General features: G+C 41.0%; 1 protein-coding gene and 1 pseudogene across 1 annotated transcript in view; one reads left to right on the plus strand and one right to left on the minus strand.

Moving 5' to 3' along the window:
* LOC102005168 overlaps nucleotides 1-5961 on the minus strand; it is a 17860-nt pseudogene extending 11899 nt beyond the window's left edge.
* Nucleotides 1-16301, plus strand: part of Kdm4c (lysine (K)-specific demethylase 4C) — a 354066-nt gene that overhangs the window by 163699 nt on the left and 174066 nt on the right. The window lies entirely within an intron of this gene.

Here is a 16301-nt window from a genome sequence, read left to right on the forward strand (position 1 = left end):
TTTTTTTTGGTTTTTCTCCGGTACCGGGAACCGAACTCACAACCTTGCGCTTGCCAGGCAGGTGCTTTGCCGCTGAGCTAAATCCCCAGCCCCCTTGGCGTGATTTAAAAATCTGATCCCATATAAAGACTTTCTTCATATTGAGTTCAATTATTTTGAGGCAATGAGAATGAAAGTGCTTTTGCCTTCTCCATATAAAAGATTACACAATCACTGAGTTCATTGTGATAAAAAAACATAGTTCACTGCAGACATGCACATTTTCTTCTTTCTTTGATAGACAGTGTCTATCAAATCCATGAAAGTGTGTTCTTGTGTTAGAAGGGACTAGTTGTTGATGGCAAATTATGTCACGTATTTCTATGAATTTTGCCCTAAAACATAGATTATGTATATTTACCTGTTCGGTGCACAGATCCCTAAGGAAAGTTCATTACTTTTTGGGGGAGGTGTCCAAGAGGTGACCAAGAGGTGTCCAAGAATTCACAAACTCCTCTGGATTGACAGATGCTCTTGGTAATGTGGACACTTTGAACACACTATCTTGTTGTTCCCCAGAGGCAGCACTTAGCTGGCTGTTGCAGACGTCACCCTTTCCCAGCAATACATGGAGATTCATGGGGCCTGCCTACCTGTGCCTGCCCAGTTAGTTTTTGATACCTGTCCTACTGCCTTCACTCCTTTGCCTGCTTCTGTGACTGAATTTGCTGCGTTACAGTTTCCATATTCTTTAATCAACTGGACAGTTAAATATATTATTTTGAGTGTATGTTGTAGTTTAATTCTCCTGAAATTAGACTTAGGAGTGGTTATGTATGTGCAAGGCGTGTGATAGTCACTCCTGAAGGGCACTGCTGAGCATCTGTCTGGCTTATGATTTGATTAATAAGACTGGGCATACAAAAACTTCAGCAGGGTGAGAATTTTAAAATACTGATTATTTTCCCGTAAAATGTCTGAGATGAGAACACAGTGCGAAGGGGCTGAGTGCTCAGGTACGCGCAGGAGCTCACTCCCTTCACTGCACGCTGCGGCGGGCCTGCCGTCCTCACTTGCACGCTGACTGCCTTCCTGAGCTCTCGGGGTCAGCCTGAGGGAACCTGGCCGTGGGCCCTGTGCTGGCTCTGATGCAGCTGCCTGGGTCCCTCCTTCACAGTGCAGCATCCGGGGGAAGGAGGAGCTCTTTACAAGCGAGTGGGCTCTACATTGATAGAACATTAATAGACATGCTCTCATCAGCGTTAGGATGGGTGTGACCGTATTGTGTTTGTGGAAGTACTAATTTATCGAGCCTCACACTGTTCGGCTGCGTTTTCTATTCAAAGTCTGTTTTGCATGACCTATTTCTTTCTAGCCCTCAGCTTTGTTCTTTCATTTTTTTCTTTATAATTATTTTAAAGCTAGGAATAACTCACACTTTTTGTAATCAAGGTTATAAGGTAGACCACCTTATGCCTGTTTTAAGACAGGCTTCACTGACACGTGTCCTGAGCTGCTCAGCATTGTCACGTTTGCCACTACTTTTCTGGTACCAGGAAGGCATGAATTTAGCGTAATGTTCCATGTGGTGATCTCCCTCAGTTTTGATACTTCTTGCTTTGGTGACTGTGAACTAAATGCTAATTTTTCGTTTGTTTTAGGACCATAGGTGCTATTGTTACTATGAGTATGAACTTTTCTTAAATATGATTTGTGTTTTTATTAATATGAGTATGTACAAGGAGGCCTCTATCTAGTGGCTGTCTGTCTTATGGCAATTTTACCCTGGTATTTTATGTAATGAAACAAACTCAAATAAGAAACATAGGGGAAACGATAGCCTAAAATGGTAATCAGTGTGTACTTCTGTAATTCACATTCAGGAGACAGATTGTTAATGTTTTGTGTTTATCTCATCAAAATTGGGGACAGTTGAATCTGATTCCCTTTAGCAAGAAAAAAAATGGACATTTTTAGAATAGAGATGTTAAGTAGTTAATTTTTCTTCCTCCTTCCCTCCTTTTGTCCTTCCCTTCTTCCCTTCTTCCCTTCCGCCCTTCCGCCCTTCCTCCCTTCCTCCCTTCCTCCCTTCCTCCCTTCCTCCCTTCCTTCCTTCCTTCCTCCCTTCCTCCCTTCCTCCCTTCCTCCTTTCCTCCATTCCTCCCTTCCTCTTGTGTCTGGAATCAAACTCAAGACTGCGCTTGCCAGGGAGGCACTTGTGCCACTGAGCTATATCCCAGGCAGTTTTTCTTTAGAATATTATAAATCTACTGGAGTCATCATTATTTGAAAAAAGTATTTAAAAAATTTTATATTCCTCATGGGCTGAAATAACCTTTTTTAAAGATGTATGAATCATTGTCCAAGTAAAAATGCTTTGGTCTGCTACGTAGAGGGTGTTGTACTGCACTGTGTAAAACTGTGGACCCGTGGCCTTCTGTATCAGAATAATTGAAATGTTTATTAAAAATACAGACATCTGGGCTTCACAGAAGGAGCCATTTAATCAGAATCTAAATATGTGTGAGGCCGGGAATATAACTTAGTGGCACAGCACTTGCCTGGCAAGAGCAAGGTCCTGAGTTTGATTCCTGGTACACCTCCCACCCGCAATGTGTAGAAAATGTTCCTTGTAATACTCATGCTGTCTAGATATTTCTCAGGGTGCTAAAGGTTGAGGTCTTCTTCCTTGCACTCCACTGCCAGCAGTAGTGTTAAATTCCAGACTTGATTTTCACCAGTGTCCTTCTAATAGGCAGTCACACTTGACTCACATGTAGAATGTCATAGGTATTCCTTCTGGTTAGCTTAAATTTGTATGTCTCACACAGGGTAGCATTAACTGAACAGTTTTAGAGATCAGTTTTTCAGAATTATCATGTATTGGTTTAGGAAATCCTGTAAAGTGAAGTTAAGTTGTCTGCAAGCAGAGGGTGCTATTGACTTGGATTCTGAATTTACCATCTTGATTGAGCATCCTCACATTTGAACCTCTGCCAGGTTCAGAAGGTTTAGGTGTCCCAGTAAGTGGTTAATATTGCAGTGATACGGTTAAACCTTTAAGTGCCTGGAAGCTAGAATGTTCACCTCGGTTCTCCAAATGGATTTTCATTTGCACAGCTCCATGCAAATCAGTTATAGATTGGCAGTCTTTTAATAGTCTGAAATAATCATTTCAAAGATGAGCAACATGTCTTTAGGTAATTCTTTATAGAGTTTACATCTTTTTGGCATTTTTTAACCCAAATTGGAGCATAATCACATATGTAAAAACTACCACTGTGGTTTGGTCCTCATTCTGTCCAGTATCTCTCTCTCCCCGTTTTTCTCTCCTCTTTTCCACTCCCTCCCCTCCACTCCCGTTCCTTTCTTCCTTCTTTCCTTCCTGACAGGGTTTTGTTTTGTAGTTCATGCAGGGCTTGACCTCACTATGCACACTAGGCTGACCTCAAATTCATGGTGGTCCTTCTGCCTCAGCTTCCCAAGTGCTGGGTTTACCACTGGATGGATTTCATTTGTTATTGGGAGTCTGTTTTCCAAGAAGCAGAAGAATTACTTGGGAACTGGAGTCAAGAGCATATGCTTATTATGTTGAAGATTATTGAGTATCTTACATAGCTAGAACTGACTACTTAAGCTGAATGTTAAGTTCTGTGCACTTTACTGGCTTGCAGTAAGAAGACAGTGATACATGGATGCATAACTTAGAAATTACTTTGGACACACACTTTATTTTTGATTATCCTTCACCTTATTTTTGTATTTGAGCTTGCAGCACAAAGAGAAATTCATTCACAAGTAAAAGATTCCATGTGATTTATATCAATTTTGTACTTTCTATGAGTTAGTATAAAATCCTAGAAGCAGTGACTATTAATATTATTTAAATGACTTATTTATAAACATAGACTTCATGAAAATCGATGTTTTGTCACTTTAAGTATAGTTGAGGTATTTCCTTCTCATTACCCCTTACTATTGGAAGTAGAATGGTATGATTTTTTAAAAAAATGGCTGTATTTTTATTTAGCTCATATTTAAAAATAGTTACTGTAGTAGTCAGGGTTTACAGAAGTGAGCTTAAATTGGCTTAAAACATAAATTGCAGTGGTGGAACATGCTTGCAATCCTAGCCCTCTGGCAGGCTGAGGCAGGAGGATGGCAAGCGCAAGCCTAGCCTGGGCAATTTAGCAACTCATTGAGACCTCAGGATAGGAGTCTGGGGATATAGCTTACCGTAAAGGTCTGGGTTTACCCTCCAGTACTGAAACTAAAACACTCCCCAAAACAATATATATATATGTGTATGTGTGTGTGTGTGTGTGTGTCTGTCTGTCTGTCTGTCTGTCTTTATCTTTCTATCTATGGTGTATATTGGTCAAATCGTTATGAAAAATTCAAGAAAACATTTAAAAGATTTAAAGAGATATATTTTATAATGTTATTTTTTTAAAGGATTTTATTTAGGGAAATGTATATAAAACAGACATTGATAACATGAAAAATTTTATTTGTGAAAATATTCAGCGTGTAATTATTTAAAACAGCAAAGCTAAAGACTCTGACAGCACCCCAGGAAAGTGCTTAGCAGTGTTAGGCAAATAGTCATATGGGAAATAGTTCACAGTGTGTTTTACCAGAAATCTCATGTACAGTATTTGTTCCAGTGATGTAGTGCACTCAGAAATATGACAGTAAGACAGATATGTTATATGTAGGGGTATTCCCTAGGTGGTGATTATTTTCTTCATGTATCCTCTGTTATTTTTCAACAATGTACATGGAGCATGTTTTAATGTCACAATTGAAGGGGTTGACTTAGTAGTTTTAAAGATTTTGCTCCTAGAGATGATTCATACTTAGCTTTTTATGTGATGTCATTTAAAAAATGGATTAAGACAGGAGGAGGAATAAGATAAAATGTAACATTATCTGAGCCGATTTCATGATTAATTGATACTTTTCTATTTCAGATGTTAGAAAATTCCTTGCCAACTTTTCTCTGTAAAATAGCTGAAATTGCCAATAGATCTTTTTTGTTCATTTCAGCACATTTTATGAATGGATATTTATTAGGAAAAGCATCAGACATCCTCCTTTCACTAAAAGAAGACAGCTAGGCTGTTCTCACTCGGTTGAGCTGATGACATACAATAGTCTGTTTATATAATTACTTGCTTATTCAGCAGTTTTGATCTGTGATGGAATAAAGGCTCTTCCTGCCTTTATTTGTGAAGATGAAATTGAGATTTAAACACGATGTATTCTGCTTTGACCTATGGTTTGAATTAACTTGGCTGTTTGCATTCATTTTCAAGAGAAACATTTAATACTTGCAAAGCAATAATCTGATCAATCTCTTTGTTTTTGAAATTGCTCTGGAGACCCTTTTAAGCTGCCTAGACTATAAAGCTTCCTTTTATTAGAGCATGAAATACAAAATTGATTTTGATAGCTCATTTTGAAAATAATATGTATTTAAGGGGGTAACATTTTGTTTCAAATAAAAAGGTCTCAGTGGACCAAATTATACAAACATTTTACCAATTCTTGCTGACCTTTTCTTGTTGATCCTTAGATATGATTAGTGACCTTTGAAAGAGCTGAGGATTTTTTTAACTTGCTATTATTGAATTAGTTACGAGTCATCGTAAATGCACTCATTTTCCTAATACACCACCTAATATGTCACCATCTCATTTCTCTTTCTTATATCAGATGTTTTGTAAATACATTCTATACTCTCTACTTCCTGTTAACCATTAAATACTCAGCTCCTGAGTCTTGATAATCTGGTTTTATTTTCCAGATGTTTAGCTGAAGATTGCTATCCAGATGTTCTGGTTTTTATACTGACGTCCTCATCTCAGACCTACTCTTTGCAGCATCGCTGCATGTTGCACAGGTAGCTGATGGGGCATCAGGAAACTTGTCTGCAGCAGCCTTCTGTGGCTTCCTTTCTTCCACTGCATTCATGAACATTCCGCCTCGTTTGTTGCCACTGAACTGACCGACTGAGCTCCTTCTCCCCGCCTTCCATCTCGTTTCCTTCGATTATAACCTGAGAATTTTCAGTATCTAGCTCAGTGTGTGCTGTCTCCCTCATATAGCATGACTTCCTTTTCTTTTTAGGCTCTATTTGAATCTCCGCTTCAGTATTTTAGCAGAAATTCTTGTACTGTGGGATTGTAGGACTGGGCACAGATTTAGTAGTGTAATTTTTTGGTGATATGAGACAGGAATAATCAATCTGTTATTTAGGTAGATAAAACACAGGAAGATGAAAGGCCCTGAGATAGTTGTATGTGCCCATAGGTTTTTGTTTCTCACATTTGGTGGACACAGAACTATCTGCTATTTTATCCCTTAGTCTTGGTTTACCCTTCCTTTTTCATGTAGGGCGAAGACCATGGCCTAGGCCCTCAGTACTGGCAGTAGAGGCGCCTCCTCCAAGAGCTGAGATGTCTTTGATGTGGATTCATGTAAAAATTCAGCGCTCTGGTTGCATGAAATTTGTGTCAGAGTCCTATCAAAGTATGAGTCCCAGGAAAGGGAAGATGACTGGCCTCTAATTAATGGCACAGAAAGCTTTAAAGTTTGGTCCTTAAAATTTTCGTAGATTTTCCCTTTGTTTTGTAAAACAGTTGTAATCTTCTGATTTCTTTCCACCTTTACCTTACCAGTGGTACCAAGTCATTTAACTTAGTTTGGGGAAAAATACTACTCTCTATATCAAAGTGGCTCCTAATTTGATGTATTAACTTCAATTTCCAGAGCATATATTAATTTCTTGTGAAATATTGTGCTAGATTGTCTAATAACAAAATCATTCTTGGCTGGTTATGGTGGTGCACACCTGTAATACCAGCACTTGGGAGGCTGGGGTACGAGGATCGCTGTGTATTTGAGAACAACCTTGGCTGTGTAGTGAGTTCAAGGACAGCCTGGACTGCATAGGGAGGCCCTGTCTCAAACAAACAAACAGACAAACAAACTGTTCTCAGTCTTTATAATGTGAGCAAAAGGGCAATTTATGGCTAGTTACCTTTGGCTAGTGTTGGAAGTATATCAGAGCCTCCTGTCCAGTCACATTTTGTTCTTTCAGAAATGGTGTTGTGGATATTGGTGACTTCTGCCTTTAGCTGTCTACGTGAAGGGTTAAATATCATCTCATCTGCTTTTCTGAAATTGCATTTCAAAGTCAGGGCATGCTGAGCTACCCCTTGCGTGTATTTGTGTAAATAGTGTTGTGTGGGAATGCAGCTGTGTTCATTTTTTAAAAAAATTTATTTTAAAGAGAATAAAAAATATCAAAATAACAACAACTTGGGCAAAAACAAAACAACAGAAAAACAATAAAAATGATACAGGGTTTCAAAATAAAATCATAGGAATTAAAAGTGGTTGTTATATTACATATTGTTGTCTTCAACAAAGTTGCTCAGATTACCAAATGTAAGAAAGCAAGATTAATCAGACCATTAAAGGGATTAAAAAAAAAATAGAAATGATACAGAGCTTTACTAAAGAAGATGGTAGGAATTCACCAATGGTTGTCCTATTGCATATTATTGTCTTCAAATTAGTGATGTCTATTGGTTTATTGAAAGGAACAGTTAATGCTTAGTTTGTTTTTTTTTTTGACCGATTTTGCATGCTTGTACCTGGTAATCTGAACGACCGATTTGAGGCCAAGCTCACTTTGAATCTCTGGCTACTTTTGTACTGTATGGCTTACTGGAGTAGATGTTACACGGATTACATGGTTCACACGTGCAGCACTGCAGTATGCTGGCTGGGCTTCTGTGGGGAAGGGATTGCTGGTCGGGCCCAGAGACTTCATGCATTCAAATCTTGTCTATAGATCCTAAAGGAATAATCATCTTGGCTGCCTTACCTCTGTGGGTAGCAGAGTAATGCTGCTTTCCTCGACCGGCATGTCCGCTTGTGTCCCCTTGTTTACGTAAACTGAAATCAGCAGGAGCCCCACACTAGTCTGTGGCGGTGTCCCTAGTATGGTAGCCTTTTCTGGCACCTTCAGGATTGAAATAGTGCCCTGACGTTCAGGCTGTGCTGAGTTGCCCTCTTCCTCAATGTCAGCATGCGTTGTATTCTTCTAACTTGGTGTGAAGGCCGAGGGCCCCGCTGCCTTTTCTGACCGTTTCGTGCTGGGGCTGGTTAGCACAGGGCAAATTTTCCTATTTGTGATGGTTTTTTGAGCTATATCACATAGAGGTAGAAAATAATGCCTCTGGCGCAAACGCTTTTATTTGTATTGCCCTATAGACACAGATGCAAATTCTTCCTGCTTAGCAAGATTATGTTTTACATAATGCTGCCTGTTGTCACTTTTAGTATTTATTTATCACAGATCTCTATAGTATTTTATTATAGTAATTGTACATTAAAGCTAGCATCATTTTTAAAATTTTTTTAATTTTTGGCTTTTTTTTTGGTACCGGGGATTGAACTCATGACCCTGTGCTTGCCAGGCAGGCACTGTGCCACTGAGCTAAATCCCCGCGCACCCCCCCCCCCCCACTTTTTTTCTAAAAGATGACCAGTAAGAAGACTGAAAGGTAGCTTCCTCGGATGATTCTTGTACTTGCCTCCCTGTTCTTTGTTGAAATGCTTCTTATAATTCCTTCTTTCCAGTTAATGAAGCTTGCCTTTTGGCCACTTTCAGATCCTGTCAAAAGCACTGTGAAATTAGAAAGGAGCTGGGTGTGATGGCGTATACCCAGGAGCCTGAAGGAGGAAGATCACCTTGAGTTTGAGGCCAGCTTGAGCTCTGCTACATAGTGAGTTCAAGGCCAGCCTGAAATACATAGGAAGACTGTGTCTCAGAAGAAAGCAAAACACAAAACAAAGTGAAATTAGGAAGTTTTCTCTAGAGTAATGCAAGTTGTAAGAGTGGTGGCAGCCGCAGCACCGACGGTTATAGGCCATGGCAACACCACATTGGAGATGACACATACGACTGCTGGTTTTTTGAAGGCTGCATCATTTCCGTTTTTTTCTGCAGAGAACTGGGGTTCCTTCACAGTAGTAACTTGTGTGGTGATAATCCTGGTAGTACATGCCTCTGTGAGTGGGTGTTTATTCCCATAAGTCTTGCCACAGTGTGATGGTTGTTTTATGGTGGACACACAGGTGCACCTGGGAAGTGGAGCCAGGACTGTGACTTCTCAGTTATGTAATAGCACGTTTCAGGGCAAGTTGTGTGGAGGGCAGTTGGAGCCAGCTTGGTCTGCGTACTGACTCTTTTCCTTTTGGCTAGAAACCTTGTGCAAACTGGCTAGCCCAGGGCTGGCAAGCCAGTGGCACGTGTGCTGCAGCGGGCTGTTTGTATCATTGGACGCTCTATAAGGTTCGCCGTCACTGAGTCCTAGCCCCTCTGAAGTTCACGTTCCTCAGCAGTAAAACAGGCACAATTAGAGTTCTTGTGTTTTAATTTCTGGTAGTAATTCATGAAAAGTATTATCAGAAGTCTGCAAAGTCCATGATTAAGGGACCTAGAGATGTTAGGCTGTGAGAAGATACGATCTTTTAGTGTAGTGCTTCTTTAAGGAAAAGAGGACTATTGTAGACGTGCAAATGTTAGTGACAACCGTGTGGGCTTTGCTATAGCATGTATATATGTATATGCATATTTACAGGTTCTCTTGTCATTGTAGGGAAAGGTTCTGTCCAACTTGGTGTTTCCTAAGTTACTAGTATTATTTTGCCTTTTTTTGTCTTTTTGAGACAGGGTCTCGCTATGCAGTTCAGGCTGGCCTTGAGCTCACTATGTAGCCCAGGCTGGCCTCGAACTTGCAACGATCCTCCTGCCTCAGCCTCTGGAACGCTGGGATTACAGGCGTGCGCCACCACACCTGGCTATTTTGCCTTTTTAAGACACGGTTTCGCTACGCAGTTGAAACTGGTTTTGGACTCACTTTGTAGTCTAGGTGGGCCTTGAACACACAGCAATCCTCCTGCCTGAGCCTTCCAAGTGCTGGGATTACAGGCGTGCACCACCACTCCCAGCTCCTAAATTGTTTTTAATGGCGTTCTTTAACTATCAACTCCATAATCTTGTCAAACAATAGAACTTTTTCCTGTAGAAATCAATTACTGTGACAGCAGCTAAGGACAGATAATTACATAATTCTGAATAGGGAATGTTTATTTCTTTTCTTGAATAAAATTAACACATTGTACCTTTCACATGTAATTTTATGATATTACTAGAAAATGGATAATAAGTTATTAGAAGGCTCTGTAGAGTCCCAGAAGGAAATCATAAGGTTTGCTTTATGCTTCCCCTTTAAAGCGTGGAGCCTAGGATAAAATGTGTATAGTCTCACACTTCTTGTTGGAGATGTCCAGCAGTACAGTGAACAAATGGCTTGGTTTAGTTCTCTTACAACCACTCTCTGTAAAAGAGACAGGTCAGGAGATCCTGTCAGCCCAAAATATTCTTTTAACACCTTAAAAATTCCCAGAGATTGCTCCTACCCTCCCATTCTAGACTGTTCTTCATTTGGCCAGAGACGCAGGATTGGTAGGTCCCTTCCCCTTTTCTCTTCACAGTGCTGCTGATTCTCTGCACCTGTCAGATTGTCCTGACTTTTAGGCCCCAAAGCGTGTCAGAAGCTATTGGAGAAGTTTCTGTACTTACTGCCCTGTTAGATGTTACATGTATGACTGTGCCCTGCTTGTGTTTGTCCCAGCGTTGTGCCACCTGACACCGGGTGGGCACCATGTTACTCTGAACGTGTGGAAAGTCCACGTGGGGTTTTCACACTGGTCAGGTTTATCCAGGAAGTTTGTATCTATGATCATTCCCTAGATTTGTTTCAATTCATGAGTTTTATCGTTCGTAAGACAGCTCTGGGAGGTGCATGTGAATTGTAACACGTAGCTGCTGCATGTTAATTCTGTGAAATTGTCCTCTAGTTAGACCACACAGATTATGATGCATGCATACATTGTTTACACCACATAGCACGGAAAACATAAGTGTTCCTTTTAGTTGTAATGAAAAGGAAATGCCTGTCAACTTAATTTATCACCAGAGATGTTCTTATTTAAAGCCCTTTAAAGTGAAATAAAAGCTTGACCTAAGATGATGGTTACTACAAACTTGGCAACAGCTGTGACTGTAGGGGCACATCTGCCGTAATAAAATCTGTGCAGCTCCTGTGAAAAGCTGATACATGCAGTGAATACTCTTACACATAGAAACAGTTAGGTAATCCCCCCAGTGAGAAATCTGAGAAGTCTTCTTGTCCAAGCTGTGAGGGCTCAAGAACTTCCCCCGGTCACCGAGGTGGGACCACAACCTTGGCCACTGAGCCTCCTCTTATTTCCTCTCTGCCCAGGGCGGGACTGCTGCAGTCCGGACGTTTATCACAGGCTCATTTTTGTGTAGTTTTCTCTGAGGCAGTAGCAGAAAGGGAGAAGGAAGCTCTTTCAGCACTGTGATAGAAAAATGGTTTACAGACTCACATGGCTTCATGTGTGCACATGCATTTAATTGTTCACATTTGAGCACCCTCCATGTGCTTGGCGGCCTTGAGCAAAGTACTGAAGGCCAGAGTCCTGTCCCTGGGGAGCTTAGACCAGTGCAGGGGTCCTTGACTTCGGCAGCATTAAGCCCTTTGCCACTGGACGAGGAGTAGTTTCCATGTGTGCAATTAGAAGCACTAACAGGCATTCTCAGGTGTTCTCTGGGGTGGGGGGCAAGATCACTTGTTGTGAGAACTACTGGCTAGCGGTTATTACAGCTTGGTGTGGGAAACGGACAAGCCCAGAGCAGAGTAACAGCTGTGCTGAGTGCACTGTGCAGAACAGGGCAGGCGGGGGCCACGTGCGGTGATGTGATAGGACAGGAAGAGGTCACGCTGAGTCTCTTCCGGCTGACACTGGAACACCTTATGGGGCCTTTTGAATAGCTACCCAGGTTTGTTTGTGATGTATCTCTTGCTTGGGTCTCTGGCTGATGTTTCAGATACCATATTGAGCAGGAGGGGTGGAAGAATGCACCCTTGTCTCATTCCTGATTTTAGAGGAAATGCCTTTGGTGTTTTTTTCTGGTCAGTATCATGTTGGCTATGCTTTTGTCATACGTGACTTTTACCAGTTTGTAATAGGATTCTTCTGTACATGTTTCTGTTAATTTTTATTTTATTCGTACTGTTTGCAGCGCATGAGTTTACATTCATCCTAGGGAATGGGTGCATGTGCATAACACTGCTGGATTCTTTCTAAATCCCCTCGCCCTGCCCACTCACTTTCTTTCCTCTGTCTCTAAATCCCTTTCCCCCGTTTTAAATTCTTAATGTTAATATTTTTAGTTCATGTTTATGACATACAATGTTTACATTCATTATGGGTATTTGGCACATGTACATGACACACCTTAAATCTTTTTACTTCCTTTTCCCCCCTCCCCTTGTCCTTGGTCTTCTGGACCCTTTCTCATTTACAAGAGATCTATTTCCCTATTTCCTGCTGCAGTCCTATCTTTTGCTTACTTGACCTTATTCAAATGAGAGACACCTTACAGTATTTAAGGTAAGACAGCGAAGCACGAGCTGTGCCACTGGTACAGAGTTACGTACACATATATGTGTCCCCAACACAAAAGAGAAAGAAAAATTTAAAAAATGGTTTTAATAATATTTATATATAAGAAAGGAAGGATGGAGAGGGGAGATTTGAGAGTGTATGAGAGAGGAAGAGAGACAGCAACATAAATCAAAGCGCGAGAAGATGTATAGGGAGATTGAATTCCATTAATGAACTAAGAGAAGTACATGAACCAGCCACTGGTGTGGGCAAACATGACATAACATGTTATCACAATAGATGAGCAAGTGCACTAACGCACACTAGTAAACACTTAGCTGTGCATATCCCCGCACCCTGCACGCAGATGAAAACAACCTGCAGAAAACCAGGTCTGATATTCCTCATCATGGTAGCATTTATATCTCCTGGGTTTGTATGAGGGTCCATGCCTGGTCTCTCATTCTGGGAGAGGTGCCCCCAGGTTCAGAGCCCGCACTCACCACAAAACCACACGTGGCTGAACTTGTCCGCCACGCTGTCAACCCTGCCAAGATTCTGCCAGCCTAGCCTGAGCTGGGCCTGAGCTCTTTCTGTGATCTGGTGCAGTTAGGTTTACCGTGTCATAGATGCGTGTTTCCTGAGCCCTACCTATTAGGGCAGGTGTCTGCTGCTTTGTAACTCACTGGCAGTTGTCTTGGAGTTACAGAAAATACAAGGATTTTCTCTGCCTAGACTGAGGAGTTAACGCAGATGGCTTTTTCCCTAATTCTGCCCAAATCTATGCCCGGCTTGTTTTATCAAGGTAGGGGTGAAGGTTGGGGGCACACATCAAAGTAGGCTCCCCGGTCAATCCCGTCCTGTCTACATCTGGAGGGGAAAAGATAGGAATGAGCACTGCTGCCACTGTTCGCTTGGCTGTGCTCAGGTCTGTTTGCTCTGGCTGTGTCCCTGTGTGGAGCTGAGTTGGTGCTCACCGGAGTATGCTGAGCATTTCCTTTCAGAGCTCCGTGGAGGGAAGAGCTCCCTCCCGCAGGGCCGCAGTGCGTTCAGTGCCAGAGTGCGCCGCATCAGTTTACTTCCAAGTGCCAGTGTTTCAGGGTTTCACCTGGTTGCTTTCCTGCAGTTTGACTTCTATGGTTCCCCTGTCTCTCCATAGCTGAGCGTGTCTGTTGTTCTGGGAGAATATTTTGGAGTGACTTTAGAGTGCAGCTTGCCTTTAGCCCCGCCTCTTTCCGACCTCTTCTCGGATTCTTGCATATATGTTTTGTTACTGGCTGCTGTTGTTTATATAGGATGTCCCCCTTGAAAGCCGCGTGTGCTCTGCCATACCGCCCAGCGTTGGAGATGGCCAGCTTTAGACTGAAACCTCTACGAAATAGGAGCCAAAATAAACCTTTCCTCCTCCAAGTTGTGGGCGTCAGGTATCATGTCAGCAACAGAAAGTAAGACACTGGCTGGCTTGTTACTTTAATCTTCCTTTCTATACCTGTGTCTAGTGTACCATCATTTTACTTAATAACTTATTTCATCCCATTCTGATTATAGGATTATCTTTTTCATACATCAAATACAGATTCAAATACTTTGGCTTTTACAATAGGATACATTTCTAGTAAGACTGGAGAACTTTATTTTTTAAAATTTTAAAATTCTTCATGCTCATAGATAATTTTGACATTCCTTCATGTGTACTATATACCTACAAATACCTACAAAGTAAAGTATATTGTTTTTTTTTTTTCTTTTGTCTTTTTGAGACAGAGTCTTGCTGTGCGGTTCAGGCTGGCCTTGAGCTCACTTTGTAGCCCAGGCTGGTCCCGAACTCACAGTGATCCTCCTGCCTCACTCCTGAGTGCTGGGATTACAGGTGTGCGCCACAACACCCAACTTGATTTCTAGCATGGTTTTTGTGGGTTAACAGTCTTAAAAATTGTGTCTTTCCAACTGCTATTGATACAGATAGAAAATGGATTACCTCTTTGATATACAAATATATTGATATATCTCAAGGAATTTGTCTGGCATGTCTTTATAGCACTTTTTTCTCAGTTGGCTTCCCTCTCAGTTCATTGTCCTTCATGTTGTGATAGTGATGACTGTTCATTTCTCTTGGCGGACAAGCTAGGAAGAAACCTTCATTGATTCCCATGGAATCAATCAGCATGGCCTGGGCCAGGTGCCCATCTCTGAACTAATCCCTGTTGCCTTTGGGATGGAACGTCTGAGTGACCAGTCTAGCTCACCCAAACTGTGTGGCCCATGCTTGTGGGGGAATCAAAGTATTCCTTTTAGTTTGAAGACATCTTAATAAAGAGAAGTCTTAAGAATGAATCATGCAATAAAATTTAGTGATTTCACTCAGCCAGCCACATTATTGTTGTAACAGTTTTTGAAAAAATTAACAATAGACAAGTTACATATCAAATACCATATGCCATTCCCCAAAGCCTAACCAGTGGTTTCTGATTTCTACCCTGTCTCATATAGCTAGCTTATTAATGAATCATGCCCTCCCTCATGTAGCTAGTTTGTTTGTGAATTTGATCTGTGAATGTAAAGCAAACAAATGTAAATTTGTACTTGTACCTTTTGTATGTATTGGGCACTGAAATATTTGTAGAAAAAATGCTGTCATAGCTTGTTACTGTGGCCATTATTATAGCAATACACATATATGAGTTGAAGGTGGCTATAATTTAATATTTGATTGAAGGGCAGGGACATTTTTCAGTTTTCTTTTAGGTGTACATTTCATTGAGAGGGGAAATAAAACCATTACTAGGCTTTATGATTTTTTACTAAGAAAGAAAGGCTTGCCATTTAGTCTTTGGCCAGAGATTACATGGATTGGATGTGGTAATTTACAGAAAAATTCAACAGTGAAAATCATTTTCACCTTATGTCTTGTGTCTTTAGACAAAATAAAAAGCAAAGGATGAGCGGATCTGGTATGTGATTATTGTTCATTGCTATGAAAAAAGTCACTACTTGAGTCTGGCCTGTGCCTCACACCTGCAATTCCAGCATTTTGGAGGCAGAGGCAGGAGGATTGCTATGAGTTTGAGGCCAGCCTGATGTACATAGTGAGACCTTGTCTGAAAAAAAAAAAAAAAAAAAGTCACTATTCATCTTTTCCTACCCTTGTCTGGTGCCCAGGGTCCTTCTCTTCCTATTAACAGTCCTGGGAATGTAAAGCAAACGAAAACCATAACGGTGAACGACTACATTAACCCTGCTCCTTCCCAAAGCTCAGCCCTCTCCCCTCTAATCTGGTCTCTCAGATCTCATGAGGAATGATTCTCGCTGTTTTGATTTAAGAACTAGCTGCTGCAGCATGTATTTACTCATGGTGAAGACAAATCTTTTTTAGTTTTGTGACAGCTGATGAATTGCAATAGACAGGCACATCTGAGGAAATAAGTGAAAATACAACCGTGTAGTGATTGCTTATTGCACTTATAGATTAGTAATCTTTACTGTGATTACTAGATAAGTAATACAAAAACCTTTTTTTCCCACCAGAAGTATAAGTGTGTGTACTTCTGGCAAAACACAGGGCTAATACCAGCTGTGTTTGTGATTGTTTTTTGGACTTTCTCCAGTTTAGATTTAAATATATTAAAAGGGCATGTGAATACTGTATGAGGATGTATATCATTAAATTGATTAATGAGTTTCTGTAAGGCAAAAATTGAACTAAACCCGTCAAGCCACTTTCTGGATATTATCAGTGGTGCCTTTGTCCCTCAGGTACTGAAGGAATT

Source organism: Chinchilla lanigera, unplaced genomic scaffold (assembly GCF_000276665.1).
Source record: "Chinchilla lanigera isolate Chin_1 unplaced genomic scaffold, ChiLan1.0 scaffold00033, whole genome shotgun sequence".
Classification (NCBI taxonomy): Eukaryota; Metazoa; Chordata; class Mammalia; order Rodentia; family Chinchillidae; genus Chinchilla; species Chinchilla lanigera.